The sequence below is a fragment of the Manis javanica genome, chromosome 1 (genome assembly GCF_040802235.1).
Source record: "Manis javanica isolate MJ-LG chromosome 1, MJ_LKY, whole genome shotgun sequence".
NCBI lineage: Eukaryota > Metazoa > Chordata > Mammalia > Pholidota > Manidae > Manis > Manis javanica.
The window spans coordinates 225,366,330-225,379,203 of NC_133156.1; the positions used below are offsets into that span (position 1 = coordinate 225,366,330).

General features: G+C 40.0%; 1 pseudogene; it reads left to right on the top strand.

Moving 5' to 3' along the window:
* The first annotated feature begins 5,283 nt into the window (after nt 1–5,283).
* Nucleotides 5,284–5,382, top strand: LOC118973949 (U6 spliceosomal RNA; annotated as a pseudogene).
* Nucleotides 5,383–12,874: the final 7,492 nt, after the last annotated feature.

The following is a 12,874-nucleotide window of genomic DNA, read 5'->3' on the forward strand; positions in this document are numbered from 1 at the left end:
CCATTAATGTATACAGTAGTTTTCCAGATGACTAATGGCTTAGGACATATTTTTAGGTGGTTATATAACTTCTTTTTTTTTGATGCTTCAGTTTAAATATTTTGTCCATTTAAAAAATTGGATTGTGTCTTCATATTAAATTATGAAAGTATGGTATATATTCTGGATTCAAATCACTTTTCAGATATATATATTGAAATATATTATTATAGACTATCATTATTTTAGTAGTGTCTTTCAAAGAACAATTTTTAAAATTTTGATGGAGTCCAGTTTATCAATGACTTCTTTTATGGTTTGTGTTTTTTCTCTTTTATCAAAGAAATCTTTGCCTGTCTGGAGGTCACAAAGATTTTTTTCCTTATGCTTTCTTCTAAAGTTTTAGAGTTTTAAGTTTCCATATTTAATCTTATAATCATTTGAAGTTAATTTTTATGTATGGTATGAGGTGATAGCCCCTCTATGTATCAGTTTTTCAGATTTTTTTTTGTTTAAAAGACTCTTTTCCCCATTGAATTACCTTGGTCCCTGAAAATTAATAGATCATATGTGTATAGGTCTATTTTCAGACTGAATACTTTCTCATTGATCTATTTTTTTATCCATCTGCCTGACTTTATAGATCGAACCAAGTATGTAATTCCTCCATTTGTTTTCTTCTTTTCAGGACTGTTTCGAGTATTCTACATTTTTTGCATCTCCACATATATTTTGGAATCAGTTTACTTTCTTAAAAAAGTCTTTTTGAGAATTTGATTGGGACTGAATTGAATCTATAGATCAATTTGGAAAGAATTAACAACTTGAGTCTTTCAGTCCATGAACATGTAAATGTTCATTTATTTTAGTTTTCTTTAATTTTTCTCAACAAGGTTTTACTGTGTTAAGTGAACAAAACTTGGACATATTTTGTTAGATTAGCCCTACTTTGTCATGATATGTTATTCTTTTTATATATTGCTATATTTGATGTGCTATATTTTCTTAAGGAATTTTGCTTTTATAGTCATGAAAGTCTTCAGTTTTCTTTTATTATAATATCTGTTTAATTTTGGTATGAGGATAATATCAACTTCATAAAACAAGTTGAAAAATGTTTTTACGTCCTCTGTTTAGAAAGGGTCTTGGTATAGAAATGGTATTATTTCTTTCTTAAGTGTTTGATAGATTCCCCCAGTGAAGATATCTGTATTTGGAGTTTTCCTTATTATAAGGTTTTAAACCAAAAGTCCAATTATTTTAGTAGACCTATTACTGCTCACATTTTCCATTTCTTCCTGTGCTGTTTGGTAATCCGTGTTTTTCAAAAAAATTCCTAAGTTGTTGAATTTATAGCTATATGGTTGTTCTTAGCAGTCTCTTATTATTTTTTAAATATCTATAAAATACCCCAAATTCCAGTGGAATGTAATTTATTTTTTACTTAAGTAATTTCTAGAGGTCATATTAACCCTCAGAACTCCAAGCCTGTATCGAGTCTAACATGTATCTAGACTTTAGATCTTGTGGTTCATGCATGGTTTCTACACCCACAGCTGCATGAAGATAGAGCTAGAATATCTTGCAGGGTTTTTCCTTGCCTTAGTTTAGAAGTGAAACATGTCAGTTCCACTCACAGCATTTGACCAGAAGTAGTCCAGGTACAGGGATCTAGGAGACACAATGTCCAGTGTGCCCAGGAAGGAGAAAACTCACAGATGCGCACTAATGTTTTCTGCCACAGTGTGACCTGTCACCCGATATTAGCCTCCTGTCCCCTACTGAGGAGGGCACTTCAGACCACATTACATGTCTGTAATCTCTCCAACTGTTCAAAGGCCTTTCATAGCCATTATATTAATATGTCTCCAAATCAATTTGTGAGTTATACAGGGTAGGTTGCTTTACCCGTGTTACCTTGGCTGAGATACGGGGAGGCCAGAAACAGAGCAAGAGTGGGAAACCAGAAGTTTTACAACTTTGTTACACTCCCAGTCCACTGGGGAGAAAACAGCATGCCATATAGGACCACGCAGGGTTGGTTACAAAGCAAAAGGAGGGAGGGGAGCTGTAGCCAAGCACGTTTATTGTGGTTTCTGTAGGAAGGAAAGAGCAAGGCTAGGCAAGCAGAATTAGGTTTGGCCAAGTTGAATATATATATATATATATATGTATGTATTTAAAAAAATTTTTTTTTAAATTCATTTTGTTATCATTAATGTACAATTACATGAAGAACATTATGTTTACTAGACTCCCCCCTTCACCAAGTCCCCCCCACAAACCCCATGGCAGTCACTGTCCATCAGCGTAGTAAGATGCTGTAGAATCACTACTTCTCTTCTCTTTGTTGCACAGCCCTCCCTGTGCCCCCCCCACATTATACATGCTAATTGTAAGGCCCCATTTCTTTTTCCCTGCCCTTATCCCTCCCTTCCCACCCATCCTCCCCAGTCCCTTTCCCTTTGGTAACTGTTAGTCCATTCTTGGGTTCTGTGATTCTGCTGCTGTTTTGTTCCTTCAGTTTTTCTTTGTTCTTATACTCCACATATGAATGAAATCATTTGGTACTTATTTTTCTCTGCCTGGCTTATGTCACTGAGCATAATACCCTCTAGCTCCATCCATGTTGTTGCAAATGGTAGGATTTATTTTCTTCTTATGGCTGAATAATATTCCATTGTGTATATGTACCACATTTCTTTATCCATTCATCTCCTGATGGACACTTAGGTTGCTTCCATTTATTGGCTATTGTAAATACTGCTGCAATAAACATAGGGGTGCATCTGTCTTTTTCAAACTGGGCTGCTGCATTCTTAGGGTAAATTCCTAGAAGTGGAATTCCTGGGTCAAATGGTATTTCTATTTTGAGCTTTTTGAGGAACCTCCATACTGCTTTCCACAATGGTTGAACTAATTTACATTCCCACCAGCAGTGTAGGACACTTCCCCTTTCTCCGCAACCTTGCCAACATTTGTTGTTGTTTGTCTTTTGGATGGTGGTGATCCTTACTGGTGTGAGGTGATATCTCGTTGTGGTTTTAATTTGCATTTCTCTGGTGACTAGCAATGTGGAGCATCTTTTCATGTGTCTGTTGGCCATCTGAATTTCTTTTTTGGAGAACTGTTCAGTTCCTCTGCCCATTTTTTAATTGGATTATTTGTTTTTTGTTTGTTTAGGTGGGTGAGCTCTTTATATATTTTGGACGTCAAGCCTTTATCAGATCTGTCATTTATGAATATATTCTCCCATACTGTACGGTACCTTTTTGTTCTATTGATGGTGTCTTTTGCTGTACAGAAGCTTTTCAGCTTAATATAGTCCCACTTGTTCATTTTTGCTTTTGTTTCCCTTACCCAGGGAGATAGATATGTTCATGAAGAAGTCGCTCATGTTTATGTCTAAGAGATTTTTGCCTACGTTTTTTTCTAAGAGTTTTATGGTTTCATGACTTACATTCAGGTCTTTGATCCATTTTGAATTTACTTTTGTGTATGGGGTTAGACAGTGATCCAGTTTCATTCTCTTACATGTAGCTGTCCAATTTTGCCAGCACCATCTGTTGAAGAGACTGTCATTTCTCCATTGTATGTCCATGGCTCCTTTATCATATATTAATTGACCATTATATGTTTGAGTTAATGTGTGGAGTCTCTATTCTGTTCCACTGGTCTGTGGCTCTGTTCTTGTGCCAGTACCAAACTGTGTTGATTGCTGTGGCTTTGTAGTAGAGCTTGAAGTTGGGGAGCAAGATCCCCCCCCACTTTATTCTTCCTTCTCAGGATTGCTTTGGCTATTCGGGATCTTTGGTATTTTTCCATATGAATTTTTGAACTATTTGTTCCAGTTCGTTGAAGAATGCTGTTGGTAATTTGATAAGGATTGCATCAAATTTGTATATTGCTCTGGGCAGGATGGCCATTTAGATGATATTAATTCTTCCTAGCCAAGAGCATGGGATGAGTTTCCATTTGTTAGTGTCCTCTTCAATTTATCTTAAGAGTGTCTTATAGTTTTCAGGGTATAGATCTTTCACTTCCTTGGTTAGGTTTATTCCTAAGTATTTTATTCTTTTTGATACAATTTTGAATGGAATTGTTTTCCTGAATTTCTCTTTCTATTAGTTCATTGTTTGTGTATAGGAAAGCTACAGATTCCATGTTGAATATGTTTAGCAGGCTCTGGGGATAAGTGCTGTCAGAAGTTGTCTTTTCATGACCCTGTGATGGTGAGGGTGGGTTTTAGAGGCCTGGAGAACGAGAACTTGATCAGGGTGCTGGTTGGGGCTGAGGACTTACTTGGATGCTCAAGAAAGGGGACTGACTGGCCTCTAGCCAGGTCCTCAGAACTGGGTCAGGATAGCATTTAACAAACTGTATTACACAGGCATTATTTATTTCCCCATTTTACATTTAGGAAGCTGAGTCTCATTGGGGTTAGGTCATTTACTCAACGTCATCTAATTCTTTCCTAGAGGCCCTAGGGTTAGAACACAAACATCTGATTCACTGATAGATACACTTTCCATTTCACTGCATTACACACGGAAGGTGTAATAAATACTTCTGTGAATCATACTATTCATCAGAAGCCTGGGTTCCCCACTCTGTGAACTGATTCATGGGTGTGGCCCTTCCTCTTCTCGCCTAAGACCATGATGTGTCATTGTCTCAGAGGGGCCACTGGCCTCAGAGGAGGTGCTGCCTTATTCAGTTTCTCAGTGCAGGCAGGATCTTTCCATCAAGGGGCAGTGCACGAGAGGAAGACAGCATATAATGAAGCCAAGGGGCAGCCTCCTTGGGGATGGCACATAATGAGAGCTAGTGAATGACGCTCTCCTAAGACTAGATTTCCCTAGCCTGAAACTTCAATACCATCCTCTTAAAGTATGCATTGATCGTATTCCACAGTGCTTTAGGAGTCTCAAGAATAAATGATGCTCCCCCCATCACCATCTCCCACCAGAAAAAAATGCAGTCCAAGGCAGCCTGGTGACTACTGTGTGCAGCTTTCTGGGGAAGTGCAGACAACTGGGAGTTGGGATATTGTGGTGTTTAGGCTGTATAAATGAAGACCTATTTGCAAACCCTATAGAGAAGCTAAATCAATTTCAATGTCTTGAGTTGAAATACAGAATTAAAAAACAATTTAAAATGTCTCACTTTTTAAAAAAAAAATCAATGCTTTAAAATTAATTTCATATTTTAAACTCACTGTTAACTCAATAAGGCCTTTTGGGCTTTTTCAGCTAATTGTCTTTCAACTCATTTCAAATTCAAAAGTCTTTATAATTTTGATAATATTTTAAACACTGTTTTAAACTTGGAAGGATACAGAAAAAGTTAACAAGGTCACTGTGCAAGAATGATACACATATTTTTGAATAGTTCTTATTATTTTTATAGAACAGTAGAATTATCCCATTTTGGCTAATGCAATCAATCATACATGTATATGTGTCTACATACATGCATAGAGTGAAAATTTATAAATTAACAAAAAAATCAGAAAGACTTTACAGTAGAATGTTATCTCTAGGGGATGGAAAAAATGAGCTTTTGCTATAGTTTTTATACTTCTTTTTAAACTTATTCCCAGCAATGTTTTTAAATTTTATAACTGATGATACAAGTAATTTAAAACCTATTTTAAGCCATGAATCAGTTTGTTTGAATGTAGTCAGGCTCATTTTGCCCATGAGTGAATAAGACTTGAGGTTCTTCTTAAGAGTTTGACCATATATTATGGAACAATTTCTGGGGCCATTAGTCTTGCACTTCTACTAAAATAAGAAACTACTTATTTTAAGTAGTTTCATAGTATTCCACTTTATAAATGTGTATAATCACTTATTGTTAGTTTTGGCATTTTTATTTCAATGAGATGCATGCAATAATGTAGAGGTTAGGCAAAGCAAAAAATAAAAATATTCTCTTCTCCATTCCTTTCCACTCCCCTTCTATAGGTGAACACATTTTTAAAACTTTAATGTATATTTTTCTAGACCTTTTACTACTTATATACAAATTCAGACAGTATAAGAGAATAACCATGCAAGAAGTTTCTTCCCTGTCCCACACCTTCTGGTACCTGTTTCTATTTTTAATTCTCCTAATAGTAATTGAGATATGATTTATTAACATACAGTATCATTTGTTGATTTGTTTCATGTCATTTATACTACTTCTCCTTTCAACCTTTAATAATCATATTTTAGTTTTAAGTCTATTGGTTTATCTTTTGGTTTTGAAATTACAGTAAACTATCTATTTCTTGACCCATCTGCATAATTACATTTGCCCTGCTCTTTGAGGGTTAGGGCTGGTAATGGGTGGGGGCTGGATTCCATGTTTGGCTGGCATCTGTACATACATACCAGGCTTCTAGCTCATTCATTGACCCAACTTTCATCCAGAGCAGCTATAGACCCTAGGCTCACAGACTCTGCATTCCGACTATTAGAAAACCCACTAATAGAAAAGAAAAGCAGGGAAAATGTGTAGCTAGGGCTCCTGATTTGTCTTCCTCCACTGTCTTGATTCATTTAGCCCTGACTTTTTTGTGTGTGTGGGCACAAGGCCCATTAAGGCTGTATGGCTATGCCTAAGGAAAGTATTGATCCTCTTCCCAGGACATGCTCAGGAGCCAGGAGGAGGAGGGGGTCAGAGGATCTGTCACTGGATGCTTCTCAATATTCCCCAAATTAATAACTGTCTTCAAAGGGTAGAGTTATCGGGGAATGAGCTGGGATTTTCTGGAAGTCATTTTCAGAGAAGCATTATTTCAGTGACCTGGTCTGTCAGCCTGGGATCACTCACGGACTGTTCGGACAGAATGGGTTCCCGGCCCTCCTGCTAGTTCCGGGCAGGAGGGCCGGGAGGATTTGCAGGAACAGCAACTACTGTCAACGAGAAGTTGCTGTTCAGCTCACCCTTTGCTTTTTAGGAACAGTCCTCCCATCTGTATGGCACTTTTCAAACCATTCTCCAATCTATCCTCAGGAGATTACCTATGGTCTTTTTTTTTAATCAATCGGGCTTTCCCCACTGATTCTTCAGCCAATAAAAGCAAGGTTAGGATCATTTACATAGCTTGCTGAAGTCAAGGATTTCCCCCAAATTGTTGCCTCTGTGCTCCGGTTCTGCCAGTTTCTTAACTGCCTCCAGGTCCTACTATGGCTCCACTTCTGCTTTTTGGCAAAATCCTTTGAGATTTTTATGATTTTATTTCCTATCCTTTAAAGTTCTTTTACTATCTAATTTACCAGCTTCTTTTTCTTTTTTCTTTTTTTGAAGTGTCTCATCTTTATCAAGTCTTTCCAAGGCATTCCACTTGGTGTACATAAAAACAACTCTCTTTTCATGTTCATCTTTCATTGGTTTATGTGACATTTAATTAAATTACATTATTACAAGAGCATGTAGAGCTGGCATAAATGGGCTGGGGTACAATCGCAGCTCACATAGCTGAGTTGGTGGAAGTGACAGTGTTAGTATATATCAGACATTAGCCACCTAGCAGAGAGCCTTCAGTGTGCTGTGCCATCAGTCAGTGTGATTTACCCAAGACATGGGGAGGATTCATTACGCAAGTAGTTGGTTAATGGAAAGCGATTCAGAGAGCTCACACTTCCTTAAAGTCAACAGAGATTAGTCATCAGAGCTTTTTCCACATCACAGAGGACACTGTTGTAGCTTAAATTCCTGGGACCTGAGTCTTGATCAGCTTATGTGACCAGAACCTCAGGAAACCCACTTTGGACGTAAGGGGCTATGAAGACATGGGGAAGGTTCATATTATCCTGAAATTGTCTTTCCAGTTTCAGAGTTCAATCCCCGGATCACTAAATGTGAGCTGAGCACAGCTCCGGTTATGTCTACTGTGGTGGGCAGAATAATGCCTCTCCCTCCTCTGAAGATGTCCCTATCCTAATCTTCAGAACTAATCTTTAGAACCTGTGTTCTATAAATATGTAGAACCTATATTAGGTAACATGGCAATGAGAGATTAAGGTTGCAAATAGAATTGTAATCAGAAGGGTCCTTAAAAGTGGGGCAGTGACTGCCGAGAAGCTCAGAGACATTCAGCGTCAGAGGGACTCAGCTTGTCTGCCTCTGAGGGTCGAAGGGGACGTGAGTCCAGGACTGTGAACACTCTGTAGAAGCTGCAGAGGGCAACGAGGTGGAGTCTTCCCTGGAGCCTCCATAAAGGAATTCAGCCCTGCCTATGCCTTGATTGTAGCCTTATGAGACATGCCTCAGATGTCTGACCTCCAGAACTGTAAGATAAAGAGATTTCTGTTTTTTTAAGCCACTATGTTTGACAAATCTGGTATAGCAGCCATTGGCAATGAATGCATCTACCTTCTTGATCCTGTGACAGTTCCCTTTTCCCAATAAAGGAAATTACATGTATAGGATTTATTTAACTTAAGCTTCAAATTTTACAACTCCTTCCTACTTCCCACTGTTTTTAAGCGTAGTTTTAAAGTTGTGCTTGTGACTAGAGGAAGTAAAGAACCAAACCTGTTTACAACAAAATGTCTAAAATGCTTTACATTTCCAAGGAGAGCTTTAAAACAGCAGGTCTGTCACGGATGGAGAAAGAGCATGAAATGCTCTGCAGTGTTGATAAGCTAAGGCCCCGGGTGAGTATGTGGCAGACCCCCATTTGGAGCTGGGAGGGCCTCTAGGGCATCCAGCATTGCCTGCCCCTGTCCCACTGGGCTGGGTTGGTCCCCAGAGAGACCTTGCAAGCATCAGTTGCTGCCACGTTTATCTTGGTCAGTGTTGTCTATCAGCACAGCACCTCTTACATTTAGACAGTGAGACCCCGGGGAGCTTCAAGGTGGAGAAATGCCAAAAGGAAGATGACCGTTAAGGCCCTAGGGCTTTGGACAAATCACCAGAGGGAGGAGGAAATCATCCCGCAACAGGTTCGAGGCCTGTTGCTGCAGGAAGGCACAGACTGAGGAGGCAGGACTTTCCCCAGTTCAAAATCCAACTCAGACATAAGATCCATGTGCAGATAAACAGCTTGCAGAGTGGTGGTCCTGATGGAGTCCCCAGATGGGCTGTGTTTTGGAAGGCGGTCGAGGGGCTTTCACCCTCACTCAGGTGTTGGGGGACCCAGTGGGCAGGGAATGAGGTGAGCAGAAGAGGAAGATGGTTGGAGTTCTGGATGGGGCCCAGAGCTTGAGCAAACACACTTGCTCAGTGACTCCAGGTCAACCCGGAGGAATGATGTGGGAGATTCTGTTTTGGAATGGAGTGGGTGGGTATCCTTGAGCCGTGGAGCTGGCAGTTGGATGCCCCTGCTCTTGATGTCGAGAGGTCCGTGACCTAAGACAGGGTTGGCGGTCTGTCTGACAGTTCTTGATCTGGGGCTGTAGCTGGGCAAGTGCAGCAGCGCTTGCTGAAGAGGCTGTAACAGGGAGCCAGGAGGTCCTCGCTGGGCATTTGGACAAGTCACAGGCAGGGTGGAGGGGTAATTTCTGCCAGATTTGGGGCAGGAAGCATCAGGAGGATGGCCTGTGGGAACCACAGTGGCTTTCAAAGCCTCTTTGCTACACTTTAGGGGCTTCAGGATCTATAGTTTCCTAGTTCATGAGTTTTACTTTTCTTTAGGCTCCGTGTTGATGATAAATGCCTAACATGTCTTGGTGCTCCATACATCTTCAGGACTTGGGTTAAAATGGCAAACTGATTATTAGAATAAAGCAGACAATACCAACTTGCACCCTTGTTAGCTTCCTCTCTGCCTCCCTGGGAGTAGAGTGACGCTGGGCAGGAAAAGCAGAGCCCTTGTGCGTACCTGCCTCCTACAGAGATGTGAGAAAAAAAGATGGAAGAGAAAGTGACATTTTGGAAATAAAGCTTTAATCAATTAGAATACAGATGCATTAGCTTGCCTGTTTTGGGGTAAGTTATTTTTTCAGATGTACATAAAGCAATCTAGCAACTCACAAATTTGACGAGTCAAGACATAGTCCCTTAAAAAATAATGTTGAGTAATTTGGCTCTTATTTTATGGAAACCATTTAGTGCCCATATAAAGTAAGTGAGAATCAACAGCATAAATATGCCCAGCACTCCTGCTCAATGAAGAGAATCCTAAAAGGACTTGGAAAGCATCCTGGAGCAACCTCACACACCAGGTCTGAGTGTGCACAGAGGTGTGCATGTGCATGTGTATGGAAACGTGAGCAAGGATGAGGACAACTTTGTGTAAAGACATTCTGTTGTCTTAACAGAATGAAAATAATTTGACCTGGCAGTGCTGGCTTTCAGTAGCAGAGAAAGCTTTGATTGGTCTTTGTCTCCAGAATAAAGCATGTTGGGTCTTTGGAAATCTTGCAGCTACTTAAATAATTCACGCAAATGGCCCCCAAACAGGACAGTGCCTATTTTGGGAGCCCAGTCTCATCTATGAATTTCCTATCTCCTCTGTGAGTTCATGCCTCTGCTGGAAACATAGCTGAAATGCTCTGCTGGTGCTCTAGAAGCCCTCAGTCTCTGTTTCCTGAGCAGTCTCTGATTACCTACCATGATCTTTTCTCACTCTTTCCTTCTTAATAATAGAACATTCCCCCCACCCTGAGTTTTCACGGGGAACATGGCCCACGTCCACCTAGATAGAGGCTGATTACTCAGCCTCCCCACTGTCTAGCTGCTGCATGTAATTAAATTTTGGCCAAGAAAGTGACAATGGAAGAGATGTATACAAACTTCCAGACTGAATTTTTGCTTAACGGAGCTATGTATCTTTCACTCTTTCTTTCCTTCTTCCCTCCGGCTGGGACATGGCAGTTGAAGCTGCTCCCTTGAATCCAGAGAGGGAAGCTACAGATTGAGGATGGCAGGGCTGTCCAGCCTTCTTGTGTGATGAGAGGAATGAACTATTTTTTATAAGCTTCTGGATTTTGGGTCTCTTTCTTATACCAACTTGCAACCTAACTAAGACATGACCTAAAAGATCTATATGTAGGGTCCATTTATGCCCTGAAATGGTTGACATTGCCCCTAAAAGCCTTGGTCTACTTGCTAAAGAACAGACGGAGTTATCTGAGAGAAGAAGACATTATGCTTTGTTATACTAGTACTGCTTAGAGGTTAAGAAATGGACTTCATTATAACAGCTGGAAGAACACCACCTAGAAATTCACAAATGAGTATCTTATTTTTGCTCATTGTATGGCTTTTAATTATGATGTAATTTTAAACTTATAGAAAAGTTGCAAAAACAGCATAGAAATTTCTGCAAACTCCTTTTTTGGAGTTACTGTTTATATTATGTCTATTTACTTTATCGTTCTCCTCTATTATGTGTATGTTCATCTATAGTATTTTTTTCTGAACTACTTGAGTAAAGAGACTTTCTTTCATGATTATTATTTAACATAGCCTAATTATTTAGAGAATGTTCCTCAATAATGATTAGATTCAGGTTGTGTATTTGGAGCAGGAAGGTAAGAGAAGCTATCTTGTGCTTTCTCAGTGTCTTCTATCAGGAATTAAATGACATTCATTTGCACTTTGATAAGTGGGTTAAGGTGGTACCCACCAGATTTTTCCATTGTAAAGTTAACTATTCTCTATTTAATTAGTAAATAATCTGTGGGCAGGTACTTTGAGACCATGTAAATATCATGTTACTCATCATACTTTTACCACCAGTTTTAACATCCATTAATTATTTTATGCACCAGGAATTTTAACATGGATTACTTGGAGAAAGTGTGTTGTCTTGAAAAGGTGCTTAAGATTATCTACCTTGGAAGAAAGAGGCCTGGAATCTAGTTTCAACCCATCACCCCCAGACCTTTATTTCCTCTTTTGTAAAACAGATAGATGGAGGGGTGGTGTTCTTAGGTGAAATGGCTCCTACACAGCTTTCCAAATCTAAAGATTGAGTGTTGGTAGCAGAGCACCTCTGGCATCCTGGGAAGACTGGTTCTTTGAGATGTGAAACTATCACATGCTTTTAGGATTTTCAGCATCCCTGCATATTGTTTACTAAAGTCTCAGACGTTTTCTGGAGCAGTTTTAAGATATGATTGTTCATTCTCTGACACTTCTCCCACTAAGAAGTGCAGCCTCCATTCGCTCCCCTTGAATCTGGGGGTGCGTGTGCCCACTTTGGCCAGTACAGCATGGCAAAAGTAACACTAAGGCCATGTAGCTTCCTCCTTATCTTTGGGAAGTCTTAATCTTGGAGGCTTGAGGCATCATGTAAGAAGCTGGCTTTCCAAGGCCGACATGTGGTAGGGAAGCCCTATCCCTATAGAGCAGTGATCTATATAGTTTCTTTGGGCAAGAGTCCCCAGCAAAGCCCAGCCTTTGAATCGTCTCAGCCCAGCTATCGAACATGTGAGTCAGGGGCTCTCCTGATGATTCCAGTCTCCAGTTATGTGAGAACTTCTCAGCTATGTCAGTCTCCCTAGCTGAGATCCCAGATGTTAGGGAGCAGAGACAACTATACCCCATCTGAATTCCTGACCCACATAATCTGTGAGCATGATAACAAGACTGTTTATGCCATTCTAACTTAGAAGGGTTTGCTGTGCAGCAGCAGGTAACCAGAACACCCATCCCTTCCCAGGTCCCCCTGAGGAGATGGACTGTACCGCCCTCAGGAGGGAGCCTCTGTGCATTCTAGCCAAAAGCTTTCTCTTTCTAGTACTTGTCAACAAAATATATTTTGAATCAAAATATTATGATCCAGTAAGTATGGTCTGTCTCTCCTGTGTCCTCTGAGGGAACAAGGTCATGACATTTGTGGGGTTTTTTTTGTGATGTCAGTCGCCCTGAAACTTAAGCCCTGGTTTACTCTCTGAAGTTTGCAAAGAATCATGGCGTGCTTATGGGACACCCACGAACGTCCAAGGAATAA